Source organism: Myotis brandtii, unplaced genomic scaffold (assembly GCF_000412655.1).
Source record: "Myotis brandtii unplaced genomic scaffold, ASM41265v1 scaffold136, whole genome shotgun sequence".
NCBI classification, from domain to species: domain Eukaryota; kingdom Metazoa; phylum Chordata; class Mammalia; order Chiroptera; family Vespertilionidae; genus Myotis; species Myotis brandtii.
In genome coordinates, this window is record NW_005354829.1 from 279,114 (window position 1) to 286,657 (window position 7,544).

Here is a 7,544-nt window from a genome sequence, read left to right on the forward strand (position 1 = left end):
AAATTCATGCACTGGAGGGGGGGGGTCCCTCAGCCCGGCCTGCCCCCTCTCATAGTCCAGGAGCCCTCAGGGGTGGGAGGCGACCCAGCTATCAGGGGAAGGCGACCCCCCATCACACCTCTGCTGCTACCACTGCTGGCAGTGCAAGCCTCGGCCAGCCCTGGTTGCCTGTGCCTCAGGCCAGCCCTGGTTGGCTGGGGGGCTGAGGGGACTGGGCACCACCATCTTGTGGCTGTGGGTGCTGCCATCTTTGAGGGTGGGGCAGTCAATTAGCATATTTCCTCCTTATTTGCTATGGGCACTGCCATCTTTGAGGGTGGGACAGTCAATTAGCATATTCCCTCCTTATTGGCTGTGGGCACCATCTTTGCAATAGCATGAGGGTCAATTAGCATATTCCCTCTTTATTAGATAGGATATATACAAGCCTAAGCGACCGTTATAACCAAACGACCAGAACCATCAGAATGACCGGTCAACCAATCGCTATGACGCGCACTGACCACCAGGGGATAAACACTCAATGCAGGAGCTGCCCCCTGGTGGGCAGTGCGCTCCCACAGCCAACCTCCTGTGGCTTCTTCCCCCGGCTGGCCAGCCCCCATCAGCTCCTGGTGCTAAACCATTCCTAGAGACTTGCTTCTGGGTCAGGGTTTCATAAGTAGCAGAGCAGCTACCTTGCTGAAATCTATTGAAAATCAGCCCTCAACACAAGGGTTTGTCTCACTCCCATCCTCTCCCTTCCCCAGGGGCCGGCCACCCACCTGCCTTGGTGGCAGTGCAGCAGTGAGGGAAGGAGGAGGAGGGTAGGCAGGGAACCATGTGGTGGTGGACTGGTGTCAGAGAGGAAGGGAAAGGGAGAGAGAGAGAAACATTAATTATGAGAGAGAATAATTGATTGGCTGCCTCCAGCAGGCCCCACACTGTGGATAGAGCCCACACCCCAGGCATGTGCCCTGACCTGGAATGAAACCGTGACCTCCTGGTTCACATGTGGACACTCAACCACTGAGCCTCGCCAGCCGGGCATGAGGTATATTCTTTATCAAGCCCCCACCCCCAATTCCTTGACTCGTTGGCTCTTTCTATATAGATACAGAGACCCCTTTAGTTTAGACAAATCCTCTTTGCTTGTGTAGGCCAACTAAGTCAAAGAAGGTTTGTCCTGACTAGTGATGCTCACAACTCAAAGCACCAAATTATTTTCAGGTTGTACACATCATTCAATCCTTAATTTCAGTCTAAATTGAAGCATGATTACTCTCAATTTTTCTTAAAACAGAGAGAATTGTCTTAAAAAATAGAAAATATCACATAATAGAAGAGAATTAGAATAGTTATGCAGGCAGCATTTCAATGAACACATTCTATATGAAAAAAAATACTTCGTAGCTGATATACAAAATAGGTTATTTTCCCATTTCCTTTTTTATAAACAAATTTATTTTCTGTTTTTGGTAATAGAAGCTATACAGGGACATTGAAGGTAATTTGGAAAACAGAATAAAGAAAATGTATGAATTACCCACAAGCTCACCATACATAGCAAGATACTTTTAATATTTTGCAAATCTTCTCCTGGGCTTTTTTTTTTCCAGGAAAAAAAAGCATTGAATGAAAAAAAATGCTATTATTGCATTTCATTTTTGAATGTGTTGTGCATATTTTAATTTCCAATATTTTTATTACTTAAAATATATCTCCTCCACTTAAATCCAAAATGTGTAAAGAACTTAAGATTTAAATTGTTTGCATAGATGGGGGTAATTGTTAAATCAAACCAAGATGCATTTAAGGACTTTAAAAAAATCACTATTGTGGAAGGAATGAAAAAGAAAGAGACAGTGGATAATTTTTCTTGGAGTGAAAGAGTCTCACTTCCATCTTATTTTAACAATGAGGAAACCGACCCCAGGGAATTTATATTCTTATCTAAGGTCATACTCTTAGATTTTTATTTTGCTAAATTTATTTTGCTCCTCCATTTTTCTGAGTAAAGGTACAGAAGTTCTGATCTTTCCAACAGTGCAAGGGAGCTGAAGGTTTTCCTGGAACTGTGACGTGAGCCTTCTACCTTCTGTCTTTGTAAAATACATATTTTAGATGAACTCTCTCAGTATCCATTCTATCTTAATGATTTTGTTTTCTGAGAATTTGGCATTGTCTAGTATGATCCAAAGCTGAGAGATGCATTTAGAACCGTAATTTTGAGAACTGTCCTGGGGACATTCACATCCAAACAGTTTTCTTTGTGAAATGCTTTTCTCACACTGCTGGCCCCCCGCCAGGATCAGATGGCTCACTGTGCATCAGAATTGAACAAAATCCCAATTGAAGAGTCAGTTGGCATTTAATTAAAGTAAGAAAACGATATAGATAGATGAGAAATGTATTGGCTACTCCAGAAATGGCAGCAAAATCTCTGAACAGAATTCAGGAACACTCAATACACTCCATGATTTCCAGAGTCATTCAGAGAAAGCCCCTTAGTCTCAGATTCAATACTGTACTACAAAACCCAAGCATTATTATTGTCAACTAGAGGCCCAGTGCACAAATTCATGCAGGAGATGGGGGAGAGGGACCACGGGAAGTTGGCCATCGGCCCCAAGGAGGGAGCCAACCCTCGGCCCCTCTGGGGAAGGGGACAGGTCTGTTGCCACCTACCCCTAGTTCCACATCCTAGCCCGGGGCCCGAAGGCCCTGGTGGGGTCGGGAGAGGAGGCGACAGTCACCGGGCCGGTCAGCGCCCTGCCACTGTGTAGTTCCCTGCCTCCCCCCCTCCTCCTTCCCTTGCCACAGCACCACCACCACAGTGGGAAGGCAGCCCCTGGGGAAGGGAGAAGATGGGAGTAAGACAAACCCTTGTGTTGAGGGCTGATTTTCAATAGATTACAGTGAGGGAGCTGCTCTGCTACTTATGAAACCCCGACCCAGAAGCAGGTCTCTATGAATGGTTTAGTACCAGGGGCTGGTGGGGGCCGGCTGGCACGGGGGAGGGGCCACAGGAGGTTGGCTGTGGGAGCACACTGACCACCAGGGGGCAGCTCCTGCATTAAGTGTCTGCTCCCTGGTGGTCAGTGCGCATCATAGCGATTGGTCAACCAGTCATTCTGGTGGTTCTGGTCGTTCGGTCGTAGCAGTCACTTAGGCTTTTATATATACAGATAATATTTTTATCTCTGAAAATATTGACTCAGTTCCTGCATTTCAGCTCTCATTTTACTATAACCACCTTTTTTTCTGCTGCTTTCTCTTCTTCTGTCTTTTCAAACTTAAAAGGGAAGAAGTTGAGTTACCTACGATAGCTGAGTCTTTTGAGCCTGATTTCTTTCCATTGTCACTTTGCTGCCTCCACACATCTGAACAGAATGAGTATTGTTAGGAGGAAATTGTTTTTGAATTAAAGTGAGATGTCTAGATTTCTGGAGTAACAGATTGTCCCTGAAAATTCAAATCAAAGGAAGGCCAATGTGCCTTGAGATGCAAGTCAAAGTAATTTGAAAGACTGTCAAAGAAGATTGCTGATTGAAAGTTGTTGGTGAGTTCTAGGAGATACCCAGGCATAAGTTGGACCTGAAGATCAGAAGAAATAAGCTTTATTGGGCATCTGGGAAATTCACTTGGGGGAACTCAGGCTGGACTGAGAGCAGGGAGCATTAAAATGGGCCTGGCCACAAGGAAAGCCAGGAGAGAAAAGAAGAGAGAGGGAAAAAAGGGGAAATCTCTGCTCACTCACCAGCATGCAGATGTCCTCTTTTTTCTGGTTCTCTGGCTAGGGAGAGGGTGTTCCTTCTGGGGTTTTCACTGTCCATGCCTGTTACATAGTTCTGGGACGGGCCCACTTTTGGGTGAAAGCCTAGAGATAAATGAGGGGAAACACCCCAGTAAACTCACGGCTGCTTGGTCATTTTCCAAGCTTTTTCCTAATTGTCCTTCTATTGTTTAATTTTTCAGAATTTTCAAATCGCTGCTTTTTATATTTTCTTCAGCGTTTATGGTCGTAACCAGTACTGGGCTTACTCCATCTTGGTTGGTACTAGAAATCTGCAATTTCTTTAAAAATGTTCATTGTTACCTGAAAACCATTCTATATGTGCCATTGAACATGTTGGCAATTATTTTTCTCTCAATAAGCATGCATCAAGATTATGTCTTAATCCAGAAACCAAGTTTCACCCCTGATGTTGCAATTCATATCCAATCAGTCACTAAATCCTGCTGACTTCCACAAAGAGCCAGTAGAGTGGTGGTTAAGAATATTGGCTATTATGATCAACTATCTTTATTTGAATCCTGGTTCTCCCACTTACTAGTTCTTTATGCTGGGATATTTATATAACTTATTTGTACCTTAGTTTCCACAATCACAAAATGGGGATGATATTACCAGTGATAATAAATCTTATAGCATTTATTTTGGAAATTGAGTTAATGCCTATAAAGCAGTTAGAATAATGCCTAGTACATTGTAAGCTCCAGCTCTTACTCCCCTGGTCCTAGCTGTTTGTGTTTAATTTCCAGCATTATCATCCCAGTTCAAGCAAAACTTTAAAACACTTAAAACAGTAGCTTCCTAGGCGCTGAGAACTAGAAATCAAGCTTTAAAAACTGTTCAGGATAAAACGTAGGAAGACATAAGTGATTTTTGCAGCATTTTAAACTTTTGTTTACTGACTCAAAGAAATTCACAGCAGGTGAGGCAGAATTTAAAGGTAGGCAAGAGGTAAGAGGTTCCCTTCAGGGCTTCTCAGATTTTGAGCTACTGCACCAAATCAAGTAATTTAGAAATCCTAATCCAGTAGGCCTGGAAACCTACCTTTTTTTTTTTCTTTAATGATCTCCTAATTCTTTTATTTTTTAAATTGATTTTGGAGAGAGAAGTAGAGATAGAGATAAAGATAGAGATAGAAAGAAAGAGAGAGAGGAGGAGAGAGAGAGAGAGAGAGAGAGAGAGACATCAACATCATTCGATTGCCTCCCACAAACTTTTGGTGAACTGGATGATGCTCCAACCAATTGAGCCACACCAACCAAAGCAGAATCTATCATTTTAACAAACATACCATCATCATTCTGATACAGATGATTCTAGAAGCAAACTCTAAAATCAGTACTGCTTCTCTGACAGTGTGATAAAAGTTGGTAATATGCTAAATTCTGTTGGAAGTTGAATTGTTTTGTTGCTTATAAAAGATGACCTACTACATTATCTCAAGTCTAAGGCAGTAAGAAATGGCCAAATGAGGCATGCATTAGTGCTGGCCTTTCCCATTAACTCTCTATATTTTGGTTAGTGGGAAATAATGTGTTCATCAGCAAGGGTAACCTTTTAGAGCTCACTCTCTTTGATTTGGGGCAACATACCTTTTACCCCTAATGGTACATCCATTGCAGTATCAGCAGCCTCTCAGCTATCATTGCTTGCCATTGTCACCAGCTTCACTCAGTGTTGAGAATGGTGTTGCAGAGTCTAATGTGAGTTATCATTTCCTTCTAGAATTCACTGTTCAGCTTTTGTTCTGACTTAAAGAACACAGAGTAGGCCAGAAGTCGGGAGACTTGTCTGGCTTTTCAGTCACTGTTAGGGTAACTCTTGTTCTTCAAGTCAACTACCATGTGCTGCTGTTCTACAAAATGTCATGGACGATTTCTAAGATTTTATTCTAATTTTTTATTTTTAGTGTAGCCCACTCTATTTTCCCTTCCTTAAAAAAAACCTCTATCCCTAAAATGGTACTAAAAAGATAATAATTATAATAATAAACTGAAAGTGCATCCAAGAAGTTACTGTTTTGAATGCACTTGCCATTGGACATTAAATGTGGCTTAGTTTCTAGATTTAGGTATTTGTCATTAGGTTAGGATTATTTTTAGGTCCAGTAGTCAGATAGCAAGACTATTAGGAATTTTTCCAAGTAAAAGTCTATTTTGAGGGCTATTATATTTAGTTTTCATGTTTGTTTGTTTTTATTTATAAACCTCCACTGAAGCTCTTTGCCAATATCTCCAGTCTCTGGTACCATAAATACAGCTGCCAAGACAGAGCACTTAAGCATAGCATATTACAAACACCTTGGAAGCAGGAACCGTCACTATATTCCGTCAATGCTAGTAAATCATGTGTTCTCTATAGTACTCACTGGGCACTTATACAAAGGGGGACTAAATAAGCAGAATCCTTGTGCCCTGTAAGCGTTAGTAGACAGCATGCCCCCTATGATACTCAGCAAGCACTTGGAAGTTTGAGTCGTGTCTGTTTTGTTGAAGGATCTCATTTTGAGAGCAAGAAATAGAAGTGTTCTCATCCCTAGCTTAAGTAAAGATTTAGAATTGGGGAATGGGTGTTCTCATCCCTAGCTTAAGTAAAGATTTAGAATTGGGCAATGGGAACTTCAACATTTGGATAAGGCAGAAAGAAAACAAGTTAAATACCTTTTTTTTTCCTTCTTAAAGCACATAAGTTTGAAGTAGCTAACATTACAAAAGCAGTTAAGAAAATAGCTTTTAGAAAATCAGGGGAATTATAATAATTTGGGGGAAAACATCATGTTCTAGTTCACATGTCTCACAAAATATTATTTATGAGATTTCCTTTCCATTTCACTTATTGGATTTTTAATATCAATTGTGTTTTTTTTCTATAAAAATCCTATATTAAGACTGCTATCAGAATTCAGCTAAGAATTCACTGGTACACTGCTTAGGCAGTCTCTTGTTGGGTTAGTAAGTTTAGTTTTGTAATATTAAAATTCTTTTTTATTTAAAATTAAAAAAATTTTAAATTACAATTGACATTCAATATTATATTATTTTTAGGTATACAGCATAATGGTTAGATATTTATATAACTTTTCAAAGTGATCATCTGATAAGTGTAGTACCCGCCTGACAGCATACATAGCTTTACAATTAAAATTTTTTTTAAATTTTAATTACAGTGTACATTTAATGTTATTCTATATCTGTTTCAAATGTATAACATAGTGGTTAGACAATTATGTACTTTACAGAGTGGTCCCCCCAGTATTTCCAGTACCTACTTGTCCCCATACGTAGTTATTACATTATTATTTACTAGAGGCCTGTTGCATGAAAAGATTCGTGCAATAGGCCTTCCCTTCCCCTGGCTGCCAGCACCGGTTTTCCTCCGGCCCCCGGGACCCAGGCCTTCGCTCTGGCCGGAGCCACCTTCAGTCTTCGCTGCTCTGGCCAGAGCCGCCTTCAAGCCTTCGCTGCTCCAGCCGGAGCACCTTCAGTCTTCACTCCACCGCTTCGTGCCTATGTATGCAAATTAACCACCATCTTTGTTGGTGGTTAATTTGCATATCTTGCTGATTAGCTAATGGGAGTTGTAGCGAAGGTACGGTCAATTACCATGTTTGTCTATTATTAGATAGGATGTTCTCTAGACTGTATTTTACATCTCCATAACTATTTTGTAACTACCAATTTGTACTACTTAATCCCTTCACCTTTTTTCACCCAGTTTTCCAATCATCCTCCCTTCTGTCAAACATCAGTCTGTTCTCTCTATCTGAGTC